At 41.1% G+C, this 17439-nt stretch overlaps 1 protein-coding gene across 2 annotated transcripts in view; it reads left to right on the top strand.

The window, feature by feature from the left end:
* LOC308632719 (uncharacterized protein) overlaps positions 1 to 17439 on the top strand; it is a 322166-nt gene that overhangs the window by 192716 nt on the left and 112011 nt on the right. The gene's annotated exons all lie outside the window — the stretch shown is intronic.

Genomic DNA, 17439 nt, shown 5'->3' with positions numbered 1-17439 from the left:
ATTCTTTCAATAAGTTGAGTGCCTACTTAAATGTCAAGGTTGTTCCAGGTATTGGTTTCCCGACCATTCATGGATTGCAAATCAGCATGACAAATGCTCAGGGACATTCTGTTCCAAGGGGTTACTTCAGAGGGACAGGACCCAGACTTGGGGATCTATCAGGGAAAGGCTCTTGAGGAAAGGACATCTCTACCGAGACTGAAATGTGTAGGATAAGCAAAGAGGATGGTAAGATCCTATGTGAGCTGGCAGAGAACAGTGAGTTTGAGGTAATGCTTTTGTGACCTTGTACATCCCTCTGGCTGGCAGTGAGACCTGGGGATCCAGTCGTTGGTGCCTTACCCCACCTCAGCTGACTTTTCATGGGATCAAATGTACTGTCTGAGACCAGACACGTGCCCCACTGCCAGTTGTTTAGAGACTTGGATTTCTAGCAAAGGAGAAGTATATTGGGTGGGCAAGAGCTCCTTACTAAAATGCAAACATCCTGAGGTAAGTGGCTTAATACCCTCTGTGCTCATCTGGCATTCAGGATCTGGATTGTTGAGGGAGTGAGGAAGATTCAGAGGAGCCACAGGAAGGGACAGAATTTGAAAAAGCAGAGGATTAGGAAGGGAATGGGAAGTGAGTGGAGACTGGTAACAGACTTTGCTTATGTACAGCTCTTGCCACGGGCTGGCCTGTGTTGATGGGATTGATCCAGACTCTCAGGAATGAGAAAGGCACATCCTTTGCCCTTTTTACAGTTGGCTTCCTGCCAAACACTAGTGGATTCCAACAGAGTGTTCCAGAGGTAGTCTTGGCTCCTGTCGGAATTAGCAGAGAATTCCAGCACTGCTGTGAATCCAGAAGCATTTACATAATTTCCTCTGGGTTTATTTTCATTCTTTCTTCTTATTTTCAACTCTCCCCTCTCTCATGAGAGTTTAAAATGTCCTCTCAACCAAGGGATCAGAAAATGTGAGGACACAAAGTAGTCAAGGCATTGCACTATGCAATTGCTTTCTTTCGTTTTAAAAATTGCTTTCATTTCTCCCTTGTGCCTGTATGGGGAAACTAATTAAGTGCATAATAATTCCTTAGGTTAACCTCCATTCTTGATCAAGCAAAGGAACCCAAAGCAGGAGGAATGACATATAGCAAAGAATTGAATCAAAGGAAAGAACAAGCAAGTTCTAAATAGGTGAATTAATGGATTTATCTGCTGCATTGGGCTGCAAGTAACTCCATCAAAACTCTAGGGCTGGAGATGTGGCTCCAGCGGTAGCGCGCTCGCCTGGCATGCGTGCGGCCCGGGTTTGATTCTCAGCACCACATACAAACAAAGATGTTGTGTCCGCCAAAAACTAAAAAATAAATATTAAAAAAAATTCTCTCTCTCTCTCTCCTCACACTCTCTCTTAAAAAAAAAAAAAAAAACAAACAAAAAAAACTGTAACCAGAAGTGAACAAAGAAGAAGAAGAAAAGAAAGAAAAGAAAATGTAATCATCTCATGTAACAAAATGTCTAGAGTTAGATCAAATTCACATTGGTTAATTCAAGTGGATCAAGGGCATCATTAAGGAACCAGAGTTTTGGGGTTTTGTTTTGTTTTGTTGTTGTTTGTTTTGTTTTAAATTGAACCTCTTTATTTATTTATATTTTATGTGGTGCCGATGCTGCAACCCAGTGCCTCACCTGTGCTAGGCAGTATTCTACCACTGAGCTGGGGTTTTGTGGTTTTGTTTTTGTTTTACCCTAATCACCTGGGGGGTTGAGGAGGGAAGAGAAAGAGTACTTCCTTCCTGTTCTAGGAAGAAAACTTTCCCAGCAGACTTCCCTTCACATCTCATTGGTGAGAATGGTGTCTTGGACCTGTGCCTGTTCCAAAGATAGGCGATGGGAAATGGAAATTCCATGGCTGATTTAGATGAATAAAGGTTCTGCACCTGGGCTAGAAGATGTACAGCGTCTTCTGAAGCACATGGTGAGGGTTCTGTTGGCAAAGAAGGGCAAGATGGAGGGCTGTGTCTGCCAGAGGGAATCATGATTAACTGCTTTTGTATTTAAAAGCACTTTCAGCATCTCTCTGCCTCCTACTTCTCCAACATTCAAAATCATATGAACTCTTTAAGGACAAATCCAAATGTCACTCTTTCCATGACATTTTCCCTTATGCCTTCAAATCAGCATCAATTACTTCCTCCTCAAACTGCCCAAAGCCTTTGTAGCTCACACATAACACTTCAGAGTCTGATTTGTACTAACAAATTTGCTTCAGTCCCTCCTGATTCTGAATTCCTGGAAAGGATTGATCCCATCTGACTCATGTCCTTGTGCACAAATCCAGGGACTAGCACATTTATTGCCTTCTCACAGAAGTTGATCATCATGAAACAGAGGCCAGGGACCACGTCCTATTCCTTCACCACTGTTTATGCAATACCTGACACAGTGCCTAGCTTCTCTGGTAGGTGCTCACTCCTGTTGGGAGCAGTGACTGGATCATTGTTTTAAACTGCCCAAAGACAGATTTCCTTGGGAATTAATTACTTCCTTGGGAATTTCTCAGTGCAAAGGTGCACATTGAAATGGTGACGCCCTGCTCAAGGAGGAGATTCTGTGCCAGCCACAGAATTTATTAGTTCAGGGCCTTGGGTTCAAACATCTGCTACCCGAAGGTAGAAAGTTATGGGTGCAAGCTGATAAGCTCTAATGGAGCTGTATTACCCTCAACTTTGATTTTGTTTATCTTGAAGAAGCTTTCTCACAATAAATGCTTTTGATGTTTAAACCTATATAATAAACATGCTGAGCCTGCTCATGGCCAGTCTTCTTCCATCAGAAGTTTGGCTGATCCACAGGGTCTAGATTTTTTTCTCTCTTTGTGCCTGTTTGTCTTTTTCCCAATCCCCTTACCTCCTGGTTCGGGAAATTGAGTAGACAATCATGTAGGTCATGACATGCTCCCCACTCAAAAATCATAAATGAATAATAAAATAATAATAGTTATAAAGTTCTGCTTCTGTAAGATGGGATCAGGGAAGAATTAAATTTGCCCTCCCATTTGAAGTAAACAAAATATATGAAAAAAGAAAAAAAATGTTTTGAAGACACTGGACACCAGACAATGAAGGGCATTGGAAATAAACAAGCCACATCCAATAATTACCCCAGTTTATTGTCTTGACAGTTTCCAGGCCACTGTGCAGGGAGGGAGACCTAAGATAAAGCCTGGCAATTTGCCTTTAAGAGTCAGAAGGCAATGTCCAAAGAGACCAAGTCAGTCATAGTTATTAGGCAAGCATACTAGAGCAGAGACAGCTGCAGAGAGAGAACCCGTAAGATCTGCAGAGGGTCCTCCTTGAGTATTTAGTAGAGCACTGATCAGTGCCTGCATACGAGACTGAAGAGTGAGACATCTGAAGGGGTAGAAGGAATGGTTAGTACCAGGACCACCACTTGTTCCCACCAGCCACACTGGGAAAATAATGTAATTAATTGGGCACCAACTAGAGAATTCAGTGAGGTATTGCCTCAGTAGTGGGGAAAAATTCACCCTAGACTCATTACTGCTCCTGAAATGCCTATCAAAAGGTTTAGCTCTTGTCAAGTAACTTATCGTTATTCCAACAAAAAACCTCAAGAAAACTTACAGGCATACAAAAAATATACAGCACTCTATGAAATAGAATTAACAATTTCTAGCATCCAAAGACATAATAAGGCAAGAAAGCACAATGAAGAGAATGATCATCAATAAACCTGACCCAGCACTGACACAGATGTTAGAATGGACTGACAAAAACATTTAAAAAGTTATTATAATGGCAGTCAATGTTTTTTGAAAGTTCAGAAGAAACAAGGAAGTTACCAAAAAAAAAAAAAAGAGAGAGAGAGAGAGAGATAGAAAATTGAAAGTCTAAGAGTTCAAAACTGATCGCTGAGGTGAAAAATAACACTAAGTTTAGTAGAAAATTGGATATTGCAGAAGAAATTATTAATGAACTTGAAGGCATAGCAATAGAAATCATCCTAAATGAAACAGACAAAAATGAATTTAGAAAATGAACTGGTGATCTCTGGGGCAGTCACAAATATATACATAATTTGAGTTCACAAAGGAGAGAGAGAAAAAAATATATAAACGATGCTCAGACATTTTCCAAACTTGGTGAAGACAATAATCCACAGATCCAAGAAGCTCATCAAACTCTAAGCACAAGAAGCATGAAGAAAACTCCACTAAGGCATATTATAATCAAATTGCTTATAATCAGTTATAAAAATAAGATCTTAAAACAGCCAGAGGGGGGGGGGAAAGACAATTTAGGAGATTATTGCCAATGTAATGACAATATAAACTTTGATATTTTATATCAAGGAATTTTTATCCCTGATGATTGGGACGGAATTGCACCTCCTCTGCAACTCATATGTAAAAGTTCCAACCCCTGGTGTGATCATATTCAAAGACAGGATTGTTAAGATACTTCATTTAACCTTGAGGGTTAACCTTGAGGGTGAAATGAGGTTACGTGGGGATTTCATCTGATAGGATTAGTGTCCTTTAGAGAGGACACTAGCAAGCACTGCGGAAAGGCCAAGTGAGCACTTGAAGATATACCAAGATATACCAAGTCAATACATCTGTAAGCTGTGAATAGGGCCTTCGCCAGAAAACAACCCTGATCTCAAACTTCCAGCATCCAGAATGGGGAGAAAAAAAAAAAATTTCTGTTGCTTAAGCCATCCAGCCTGTGGCATTTCGGTACAGCAGCCTGAACAGACTAGTATACCTGGCAGTTATATTTCATGGTCGTCCTCAGCACTGGTACAATCAGGCTATGAGTAAATGGGGAAGAGGGAATGATGGGAAATGTGTAAATAGAAAAGGGGGAAGCCTTAAAATGACAGAAAGAGAGGATAAATGATAAAGCAAAGCCCTAGAGCAGCAGAGCCCTTGGAAATTAGATGAAAGCTGGGGACTCTCACCTAAAAATTGTCATAAAGATAAAATTCTGCATTCATTTCAGAAGATTCATGGAACATATGGAGGCCTTCATAATCCCCTGGGCCCTAGCCTGAAGAACTTCTGTCCCTAGAAAAATCAACTGTGTTGGGACCAAGAGCTTTGGAGGGAGATTCACCAGGTGATGAACAGGAAACCAGGACAGCAGGGAGCCATTCTGGTCAGAGTCAGCGCCTCTGCCTCCACGGAGTGCCCAGAGGGTAAGGCAGGAGTGCTGGGGCTTGAAAAGGATTGAAAACATCAAGATGTACTTGAATGAGGGAAAAGGATGAGGATGTGAGTAGCAATGAGTAAAAGAATCCAGTGTCTCATGCTGTGACATGCTACTAAATCAGTCAGGGTCAGTCACTCCAGGTGAACTGGGCTGGCACGACAAATCACACAGATACAGAAAGGACCTTTATCTTGGGGTCCAGTGATGGCTCCTCTGCCCCATTTCCCACAAGGGAGGCAAGCAAAAGAGAGAGAGCATGCCTGAAACCCTATTTATTGGGGGGAAGACATTCAAGAAAGTTCAACTCAAATGAGACAAGGGATTGGGTTTGGGGGGGTGTTGCAGCAGTCCCATTGGGTGATGCCCACTCCCGGAGCTGTAATTCCTTGCCCAGCAAAGGGGAGGTCCACCTGTTTTTGAGTTTCGAGCAGAAGCCAGTTCCACACTTTCACTGCTCAAGGCTAAGGGTATGTGCTCAGCTCCTTCATGCTCAGCTCCTCTTCATGACGGCCCCTGACAGTCTTAGCGACACCAGCTGGGGTCTGTCATAGGACTGCTGTAGAACCCAGCAGCAGAGGTATAGTCTCACCAGCTTGTGAAGAAGGTTTTAGCAACAGCAGCAATCATGAGAGAAGAAAAAATGAATGTGGGGTTTACTGCAAGTTGGGAATTGACAAGGAGAGTGCGGTCTATTTGCTTCAAACTAGGATGTATGCCAAATGAAGGCATAGCTGCAAATGTCAGGTAAGGAAGGAAGGAGGAAGTCAGGTGGAGATGAAGAGAGGGAGGGAAAGAGACAGGAGGGGTGGGGGGGAGAGAAAGAGAAGTAGAGGGAAGAGATAGGGAGGGCTGGAGGGAGGAAGGAAGGAGGAGAGTAGGGAAAGAAGGGAGGAAGGAGGGGAGGGAGGGAAAGGGTTCTTTTAGTCTTTGGAAGGATTAAAGTTTTAGATATCCTTGGCCTGCCCCGGGGGCATTGAGTTTCTTAGTATGAATGTATAAAATTTAACACCCTGTTAATAAGCAATTAGAAAAGTTTTCTTTGGTTCACCAAAGGGTCCTAACAGCCCTATGGGCAGGAAGACAAAGGAGTGCCCTGGTCTTCCTCCAGGACTGGATGCCTCAGTTTCCCCAACTCTTGTCTCCCTGTGGATGAGGCTCTAGGCTCAAGAGCTTCCATGGTCCTAAGGGTGGACTGGGAAGATAGTGTTCTTCTAAACTCTAGAGATGGTATAAGACCACCTCAGCCCCAGACTTTCAATTCTCAGGCTTGCAGGTGGGATTAGACAGATGTGTTCCACTACAAGCAACCCTTAATAAATCTTGGAAGATGTGATGCTACCATGTTTCCCTCACAGGATGCTGCAAGAATACCTGATAATGATAACTGTCAGCAGAAAGTACTTGAAACAAGGTCAAGACTGTTACTGATAAACCAAAGGATAATTAAACAAAATGTACTCTATGGGAAAGATCCCCCCTCTCTTGAAAAAATTACACATGTTCTTATAGATTAACTGTAAAACACAGATAAATAAAAAATGAAAATCACCCCAAATCCTACCACCCTAAAAATAACCACTCTCAGCATCTTGTTGTATGTCAGACCCAATGCATTCATATGCAAATATATAAATGTATGTTTCATGAACATGGTATCACATTACATACATTGTGTTGCAACAAGCTTCCCATCACCCTGCAATTTATCACTCTATTGTGAACATTTCAAGTAAGTATACAGCTACATCAGCTTAATGGCTGCATAGTATTGCCCTGTTCTTCAATTGTAGAAATTTAGATTGCAATTGTATCAAATATCCATGGGCATACTAATGCTTTGCAATGAGCAAACTCAATTTCTGTGACATATATGAATAAACATTTGTTTATTTCCCGAAGTTTTTTAGGTTCAGCTGATCTGGACTGGGCTGGCTTATGCCTCAGCTGCCAATTGGCCAGGCAAGACTCCTCATTTTGACTGTGTTTCTGAAGTGGCTGGGGCTGGCTGCCTATTGGCCCCTCTGAGTTGCCTCCAACTGGAACAACTAGGACAAGAGGTTCAAATGAGCTGTCCTCCAAGAACCTCCTCTGGGCCTGTTCTCAGGCTGTTCAGATTAGCAAGGGCTAATCTGTTTAGAAATGCACAAGCACTTTTGCAAGCCTCCTCTGCTTTGTGTCACATTTACTCATTTCCTGTTGGCTAAAGCAAGCCATGTGCCAACTGAGCAGAGTGGAATTATGGGGCAAATGGTGTGGGTGTGGGGTAAGAACTGGGAACTCTTATCAGTAAATTCTTGTATAGCTATCTTTGGTTGTCATCTGATTGCTCTATGGTATAATTTCTCAACATAAAATTGCTAGGTCAAAGGTATATCCTTTTGTGAAGACCCTGAACTGCCAAATTGCTGTCTAGAAAGGTATACCCATTAATGTTCTCATTAACAATAAATAAGAAAGCTCATGCTGTATAGCGATCTATAGGCTGGGGGGTTTGCACTTAAAGTTGACTGATATGTCCCAAAGCTGTATGGATATAAATTAGGGAAAAATTTGTTTATCTTTTAAGTCCAAGGAGAGTCCTAAAAAGAATTGGAGAGACTCTAGGGCAATATCAAGAGACAGAGGGAGTGATTACATACATATGCTGGATGTGCTGCTTTGCATGGAAACATTTTAGTTTACCCTGTTGTCCTGACTTAACTATTATAAGTAATGGGTATCACTCTCAAATTTCCCACTTTGGGCCGTAGGTTATATGACCCTGAAGTGAAGGTCACCTTAAGTTTAGGTCACCTAGTTTTAATCCCAGGCTCCTTCACTCATGCAATTCATGGCTTTTGTGGTTTTATTTTGCATATTTATTATGTGTCAGATACGGCACCAAACACTGAGGACACAGTAGTAAGTAGTCCCTGCCTTCATGGTGCTTTCAGTCTAATGGGTAAAGATGTTCATGAAATAACCACACAAATCCACGCAAAACCGCAGCGGTGGTGAATCCTCCCAGGAGAGGTCCTGGTGCAAAGATAATTTTAGAGTAGGGAGATTTGATGTTGTCATGGAGGTCACGGAAGGATCCAGAAAAAAGTGATGTTGCAGCTGGAATTAGAAGCATGCTTTGGATTTATCTAAAGGAAAGTATCTCTGAGCAGGTAAGAGCAAAACACTGCAATGGAAGGAAGCAGAGGTTTCAGCGTGTAAAAGAAGACTCATGTAGCTACATGGAGAGAGCCAGGGCCACGTGGACTGAGATCAGACTGAGATCAGACTCTAGATAAGGGATACTGGACATGTCAACCTAGCATCCCTCACAGCCTTCTTCCTTCCCAACAGAATCCCTGTTTTGTTCAGGAATCCATATGCACCCTAACATGGCCTTCTGCCTCAAGGGATACTAATTTTACTCCCAGTTCAAGGAAGTAATCCTGCTCCCAGGGATTTGGTCAGTTATAAGCACGTGCCCCAATTCTGGCAAATGAAAAGTGAAAGTTAGTTTCCCCAGGGAGCCGCCTAGGAAAGTAACCTCATTCCTAAGAATGAGTCACAAGAAAAGATGGCTCCTATGTGTTCCTCTGGGTGAGGAAAGAACGGCTACAGCTATCTTCTCCTCTCAGAATGAGGCCAGCGCAGAGGATGGCAGGGCAGAGACACGGGAAGAAGCTTTTTCCTTGGTAAAGATTGAGATGTTGAATCAACCTGCCCTGAAGACTGTGTATTTTAGTCAAGTGTTTCACTACTGTGACCAAAAGCCCTGCAAAGAACAATTTTAGAGAAAGAAAACTTTATCTGAGGCTCACGATTTAAGAGGTTTCAGCCCATAGATGGCCAATTCCCTTGCTCTGGGCCCAGGTGAGGCAGAACATCATGGTAGAAAGGTTTGGCAGAGGAAAGCAGCTCAGGACATCTCAGAAAGAGAGCTCTCCTGATCAGAGACAAAATATATACCCCAAAGGCATGCCCCCAATGACTTACTTCCTCCAACCACACCCTACCTACCTATGACCACACCCAATTAATCCATTCAACTTGTTTAACACCACTGATTAGATTAATGCTCTCGAGATCCGATCATTTCACCTCTTTCTTGCATTGTCTCAAACATGAGCTTTTGGGGGAACACATAATATCTAAACTATAGCACTATGATACTTTACGATGTCCTGTTATATAAGATATGAAAATTCACTTTTGTTCAAACAAGATCAAGTTCCTGTTTCTATTACAATTAAAATGCTGTAACAATAAAGAAAAGGATACATATTTATGTTGTGGTCTATGTTAAAAGTTTAAGAAGGAAAACCTTAATCCTAAAATCAATGGGGAGTCATTAGAGAGCTTTAAGCTGAAAACAAGATCCACAGTTGCGTTTTACAAAAGCTCTCATTCTTGCTGCTGACCAGAAAGCAGATGCTAGAAGGGCAAGAGTGGACCAATTAGCAGGTGTTTCCCTTAGGTAGGGAATGTGAGATATCTGCCTTGGCCCCATGCTTAAAATAGGAGGCTCTGGAGGAAACACTATTTTAATGAACATCATTCAAAGTTGCTAGGAGCCACAAGCAAATATACGATGTATGGCACCTTTGGTTGTAAAGTGACGCCAGCTAGCCACTGAGATGATTATGTTAAGATTTACATTCATATGGAAATTGGACTCCCGCTGTTCACCTTGGCCTGCTACCGGACTCATGTTACGGACTCATGTTACCAGACTCTTGGAGAGTTCCCATTGGTTGGGGAAGGATAGTAGGAGGAAATTCCGGGGGAGGTCCGGGGGACCCCGGGTTCCGGGAGACGCGCGGTTCCGGTGGACGCCCGCGTGGGAGGACCGGGTTTGGCTTGCTGGCGGCGGTTTTTTTCGAAATAAAGTTTTGTTCCTGCTTGAGTGGCTCGTGATTCTGTGCCCAGCCAAGACTGCGGCATTTGGCGGCCCGCACGGGGAACGCCTGGAACTTAGAGGTGAGTAAAATTGCTCGCCCCTGAGGGAAGGTGACAGGATGGGTGACTATCTCAAAAAACAATGTGTTCTTGTTTTGATTTATTTTGTTTTTATTTCCAGCTCCCTAGCCCTAGAATTTTCTCAGGCGAACTGGGAAAAATGGTTGGCTCAAGGTTTGAAGTTATTCGGCCCTGAGAAAGAGAAAATTGATACAACCATTCTCTGCTCCGTTTTTGTTTCATTCTGTTTCGGCTTTGTTTTATCCTATCTTATTGGGTTACGTTACCTTTATAGTAGATTAGAATCCAGTAAAAAACAAACCGAAAAACTGTTAAGTAAATTGTTAGAGGTCCAGACTATGGTAGAAAAAACGCTAGGTCAAGCAAAAGAGAAGGTCTCTCAAGCTAGTCAGACAGAGGAGAATTTAAAAAAAGCAAGCTTAGAGGAAAAGCAGCCATCAGGTGGAGAATTACAACAGGAGGTTGCTACCAACTCCGTTCTATCACCAGAGGGCGTAACTCAACCAACAGCTCCATCTACCGCTGAGCGGCCCTCAACTCCCGTAGTTGATGGACGGAATTCTGAGGCAGGACCCCAAAGATTAGCATGCCCTGTACTTGAGCAGGCAGGAGGGCAACGAATTCACCTTGCTTTAGATTTCAAAACAATAAAGCAATTAAAGGAGGCTGTAACGACCTATGGGCCGCAAGCTCCCTTCACAATAAGCATGGTCGAATCTGTTACCAACTTGGACATGACACCAGCAGATTGGGCTAACATGTGTCGATCTGTGCTAAACGGAGGACAATATTTGTTATGGAAGGTTGCCAATGAGGAATTTTGCATGGAGACAGCTAGGCGAAATGCAGAAGCTGGTTACCCTCAAAGAAATATAGAAATGCTTTTGGGAAAGGGACCTTATGAGGGTCAAAGACAACAAATTGAATATGACCCTGGCGTATACGCACAAATTGCTGTAGATGCAGTTAGGGCATGGAAAACTTTACAGGGGCATGGAGACTTACAAGGTCAATTATCTAAGGTAATACAAGGAACTAATGAACCTTATGCTGAATTTGTAGATAGACTTATTCAGTCAGCCTCTAGGATATTTGGTAATACAGAACAGGTAATGCCATTTATAAAACAACTGGCTTATGACCAAGCAAATCGTTGCTGCAGAGAGGTCATTAGACCATGGAGACATGAAGATTTAAACACATATATTAAATTATGTAGAGACATTAATGAACAAGGGCAAGTCTTAGCAGCAGTACAACAGGCTTTAGATGCCAGGCCAAAAACATGCTATAATTGTAATCAAACAGGACATTTTAAAAGGAGTTGCCCCGAGGGGTGGGAGGGAAAGGGAGGGGGCAGGAGATTAGCAAGGATAGTGGAATGTGATGGACATCATTATCCAAAGTACATGTGTGAAGACTCGAATTGGGTATCAACATACTTTATATACAAACAGAGATATGAGAAATTGTGGTATTTATGTGTAATAAGAATTGTAATGCAAAAAATCACAAAGTACATGTATAAAGACATGAATTGGTATGAACATACTTTATATACAAAGATATGAAAAATTGTGCTCTATATGTGTAATAAGAATTGTAATGTATTCTGCTGTCATGTATTTAAAAAAATAAAATCAATTAAAAAACAAAAAAAAAAAATAAAAATAAAAGGAGTTGCCCCGTAAGAGGAGGGTTTAACAAAGCTGGATATCAAAGGAATAGAATACCAGGTATTTGCCCACGATGCCATAGAGGGAAACATTGGGCTAATGAATGCCGTTCTCAAACCACCATAGAGGGTATTCCGTTATCAAAAAACGGACAAGGACCAAGTGTTTACCCACGATATCGTGGAGAAAGGTATCAAGCTCCATTGCCAAAAAACGGACTAGAGGGCCCAATGCCCCGGGGCCCCAAACCACAAATATATGGGGCAATGGAGGAACCCAACAGCACTATCAAGGTAGTGCCCAGGACGCATTATCCATTAAATCCCTCATCAGACAAACTAGAGGGAGCGCAGGGCTGGACATCTGCGCCTCTGCCAGAGCAGTACTAACCCCAGAGATGGGAATTCAAATCATTCCCACAGGAGTAAAAGGACCTCTTCCCCAGGGAACAGTAGGCTTATTATTAGGACGCAGTTCTTCTACACTAAAAGGACTTATGATAAGTCCTGGGGTAATTGATCCCGATTATGAAGGTGAAATAAAAATTATAGCTAGTTCTCCAAGAGGTATATCAGTAATTTCACCAGGAGATAGAATAGCACAGTTATTAATAATACCCAGCCTGCATGATAAATTTTCCAGTTGTAATGTAGAAAGAGGTTCCAAGGGATTAGGCTCCACAGGTGTAGATTGGGCTATGCTGTCTTTGAATTTAGATTCTCGCCCAATGCTAAAATTAAATATTCAAGGACATGACTTTAATGGGCTGCTGGACACAGGAGCTGACCTTAGTGTCATCTCTCGTCAAGAATGGCCAAAACATTGGCCATTACAACAAGCCACTCAAACGCTTCGAGGCCTAGGAGTGGCAACAAATCCCCATAGAAGTGCTATGGTATTAGATTGGAGGGATCCTGAAGGATGTGAAGGAACTATACAGCCCTATGTATTAGATCATCTTCCCGTAAATTTATGGGGACGAGATGTCCTAGATCAATTAGGATTGACATTAACAAATAACATCAATCCTAACACGCCCACTACTAGGGCTAAACAAGGCTTTAGGAAAGAAAAAAGATTAAGAGAACAAGAACAAGGTATGACAGCACCTATTCAAATAGATCAAGAAATAAATAGACATGAATTGGGTTTTCAGAAAGGGCCACTGAGACAATCAAAATTACTTGGAAATCAGAAAGACCAGTGTGGGTTCCTCAGTGGCCCCTGACTAAAGAAAAGATACAAGTAGCCCATGACTTGGTCAGACAACAATTAGTGGAAGGACATATACAACCTTCTGTATCCCCCCATAATACTCCCATTTTTGTCATTAAAAAGAAATCTGGTAAATGGAGATTATTACAAGATTTAAGAGCCATTAATAATGAGATGGTTATTATGGGACCTGCTCAATCAGGGATTCCTCAATTGTCTGCTTTACCAAAAACCTGGCATGTTTTAGCTATAGATATTAAAGATTGTTTCTTTTCAATTCCAATTCATCCCGAGGATAGTCCACATTTTGCATTTACTATCCCTGCACTGAATCATGAAGGTCCTGATCAGAGATATGAATGGAAAGTACTCCCTCAAGGGATGGCTAACAGCCCAACTATGTGTCAAATTTATGTTAATAAAGCAATCCAGCCACTTAGAAACCAAAATCCTGAACTACAAATATTTCACTATATGGATGATGTGTTATTGGCACATAAAGATAAAAACACATTACTAGAATGTTATGCCACACTTACAAACTTATTGAAAAATTATAATCTAGAGATAGCAATAGATAAAGTACAATTAAATCTTCCAATTAATTATTTAGGAGTTCTATTATCCTCAACCATGGTCCGTCCACCAAAAATTCAAATACGAGTAGATCAACTCAAATCACTTAATGACTTTCAAAAGTTATTGGGAGACATAAATTGGATAAGGCCTTATCTAGGCATACCAACAGGAGAGTTAGGACCTTTATTTGATATTCTAAAAGGTCCATCAGATCCAAATTCACCCCGCATGTTAACGCCTGAAGCAAGAAAAGCATTAAAAATCATTGAAACATATATGGAAAATATGCATTTGGATAGAATTGATATAAGTTTGCCTTTATTATTTATTGTACTACCAACAAAAAATATTCCTACAGGAGTATTTTGGCAGGAAGGTCCATTATTGTGGATACATTTATCTTATTCTCCTAATACTATTCTTACTAGATATCCTGAGGCTGTAGGACAATTAATACTCAAAGGAATAAAAGCAGCTAAGGGAGTATTTGGGATTTCTCCCAATAAAATTATTACTCCATATACTATGGATCAAATTGATGAGTTAGCTAATGAGTTAAATACTTGGGCAATAATCATGTGTAAAACTAGTGTTTCTTTTGATAATCACTTACCATCTAATCCTTTGTTGTCTTTTTGGTCTAAGCATCCTGTAGTTTTTCCAAAAATGACAAGAAAAACCCCTATCATAAATGCTCCAAATATATTCACTGATGGGTCAAACAATGGCACAGCAGCAGTAGTTACTCCTGATCAAACTTTTACATTTTTAGTACCCAAACAATCAGCTCAAAAGGTAGAGCTTAATGCAGTATTACAAGCTTTTATGATGTTTAAAGATTCTGTATTTAATTTATTTTCTGATAGTCAGTATGTAGTTAATGCTATAGTATCCCTCGAAGATGCTGGTAGGATTTCACCTTCTTCTACTGTTTTCTCTTTGTTTTCCGCTATACAAAGTCTAATCTGGGACCGAAAAGATCCATTCTTCATAGGTCATATCAGGGCACATACAGGATTGCCTGGAGCCCTTAGTATGGGCAATGAACTAGCAGATAAATCTACACATGACATACATATTTTCTCCACAATAGAAGAAGCTATAAATTTTCACAAAAGGTTCCATGTCAATGCTAATACTTTACAAAAGCGTTTTAAAATAACTAAAGAACAGGCCAGACATATAATAAAACAATGTCAAAATTGTGTGACATTTTTACCACAAGTTAATCTTGGAGTCAATCCTAGAGGACTGATACCTAACCATATTTGGCAGATGGACGTCACACACTTGCCAGAATTTGGAAAATTAAAATATTTACATGTTACAGTTGATACCTCTTCCGGATTTTTGATGGGCTCCCTTCATGCTGGAGAAAAAACTAAAGATGTTATAGCTCATTGCTTACAAAATTTTGCCACTGTGGGCATTCCAAAACAGTTAAAAATGGACAACGGTCCTGGTTATACTTCCTCCTCTTTTAAACAATTTTGCTCATCATTTGGTATTACTCACATAACAGGAATTCCATACAATCCACAAGGACAAGGCATAGTTGAAAGAGCTCATCAAACTATTAAAATGTACTTATTAAAACAAAAGTAGGGGATTGGAAAGGGGTATATATCCCCCAAAGATAAACTTAAAATAACCCTTTTTACTCTAAACTTTTTAAATTTAGATTCATCGGGACTTAGTGCTGCGGAAAGTCACTTGTACCCCAAAAATGTACATAAGCCTAAGGTACTTTGGAAAGATATTCTAACAGGACAATGGAAAGGCCCGGATCCAGTGATAGTCTGGAATCGGGGCGCTGTCTGTGTTTTCCCACAGGATGAACAGCAACCGATTTGGATTCCAGAGAGATTAACTAAAACAATTTCTACAGAAAAAGAAGATGATTTGACTCAAATCCATAACAGCTGACATCCAGAGCTCCAGCTTGGCTATTCTTACATCTGCGACAGTGATTAACCAAGGTGTTTTTTTTTTTTTCAATATCTATTTTATTATTGCATTTTTCCCACATCATAAAGTTCTATTTTATTTTATTTATTTATTTATTTATTTTTTGAGCTCATACAAACCTAGGTTAATGTTTTTCTGATCAGTTTTATTTTTTGACTGTGTTTTATTTTTTGACTGTGGAGTTTTTAAACATTGCAATGGAGATTTCACCTAAGTATAGTTACAAGGCCTTTATTTACTATTGTCTTATGTGTTGTATGTTGTGTGCACACTTCTGTTTTGTGTTGTATGTCTGTATGTGTGTATGTCCATATTTCTTATATGAGGAGCGCTCATGAAAAAATGGATCCGAATTTTTTCTTTATTCACGTGATTTATATGGTTTAATTTAAATTAGGTAAACAGCTGTTAAGGATTGTTTTTAAAGGAGTTTAACAGATCTGTTTGTTTACTTTCACCTTTCCTTTTCATTATATTTAATAATTCTGTTCAGGATAATGTCTCTTTAGCATCATTGCCAGAATTTCCATCTCCATCCCAATTCCGGTGAAGACTGAGATAAAACCAAACTACAGCTTCTATGATAGCAATCACAGTAAACTGTATAAACTGATGCATCAATGAATATAACTCAACAAGTAATGCTCAATCAAGGACTTAATTTACTTTGGGAGGAAATGGACATATTGATAGACTCCTCCAATTTGAACTGCTTACAGAACTTGCCTGGACTATATATCAGTTGCATACATTGTAAAATATCATCTGGTGCACCGAATTGTGGTACTGCTGGCATATCTTTGCTGATGGTGTCACCAGTGATGCAATTTCCTTGCCAGCTCACCCCATGTTTATTGTGGTAATACTGGCATATCTTTGCTGATGGTGTCACCAGTGACGCAATTTTTCCATAGGAGCCATCAATTGGCTTGGTGTCGTGGCATTTCTGTATCCTCCTCCCTTCTACTAGTGATGGTCTAAAATTTGGGGGCCAACAGAGGTGAGGCAAAGAACCTCACCCCCCCACTGGCACCAAGGCAAAATTTGGGGGCCAACAGAGGTGAGGCAAGAACCTCACCCCCCCACTGGTGCATAGGCCTATCCACAAGCATGGCTGAATGCTGGACCGGTAGTCAGTGACGGGTTGCTCTGATTACAGTGGATTCAACCTAAGACAGGAAGCTGACGCCTAAAGGTCAGTTCTCCCAAGACGGGTAAGAACCATATGTTAAATTGGACAACCTACCAGGCACGGTCCCTAGCCACATTGCTTGTTGCTTAATTAAACAGAAGGGGGCAGATGCTAGGAGCCACAAGCAAATATACGATGTATGGCACCTTTGGTTGTAAAGTGACGCCAGCTAGCCACTGAGATGATTATGTTAAGATTTACATTCATATGGAAATTGGACTCCCGCTGTTCACCTTGGCCTGCTACCGGACTCATGTTACCAGACTCTTGGAGAGTTCCCATTGGTTGGGGAAGGATAGTAGGAGGAAATTCCGGGGGAGGTCCGGGGGACCCCGGGTTCCGGGAGACGCGCGGTTCCGGTGGACGCCCGCGTGGGAGGACCGGGTTTGGCTTGCTGGCGGCGGTTTTTTCGAAATAAAGTTTTGTTCCTGCTTGAGTGGCTCGTGATTCTGTGCCCAGCCAAGACTGCGGCACAAAGTCATTGCAGAAGTTTCTGTCTTTAATAATATTTCAAGGTATCAATGAAAGATTCCAGTGCAGAGTGGCCTCCTTTCAAGGGGCATCATTTTGGATGAATTCTGAACTGACTTCAGTTGACCTGATCCCACCTTCTTCTAGGGATATTCC

Source organism: Spermophilus citellus (assembly GCF_964194105.1).
Source record: "Spermophilus citellus genome assembly, chromosome: 2".
Taxonomy (NCBI): Eukaryota; Metazoa; Chordata; class Mammalia; order Rodentia; family Sciuridae; genus Spermophilus; species Spermophilus citellus.
Note: the sequence above shows the minus strand (reverse complement) of the source record. Positions and strands in the feature narration are given on the sequence as shown.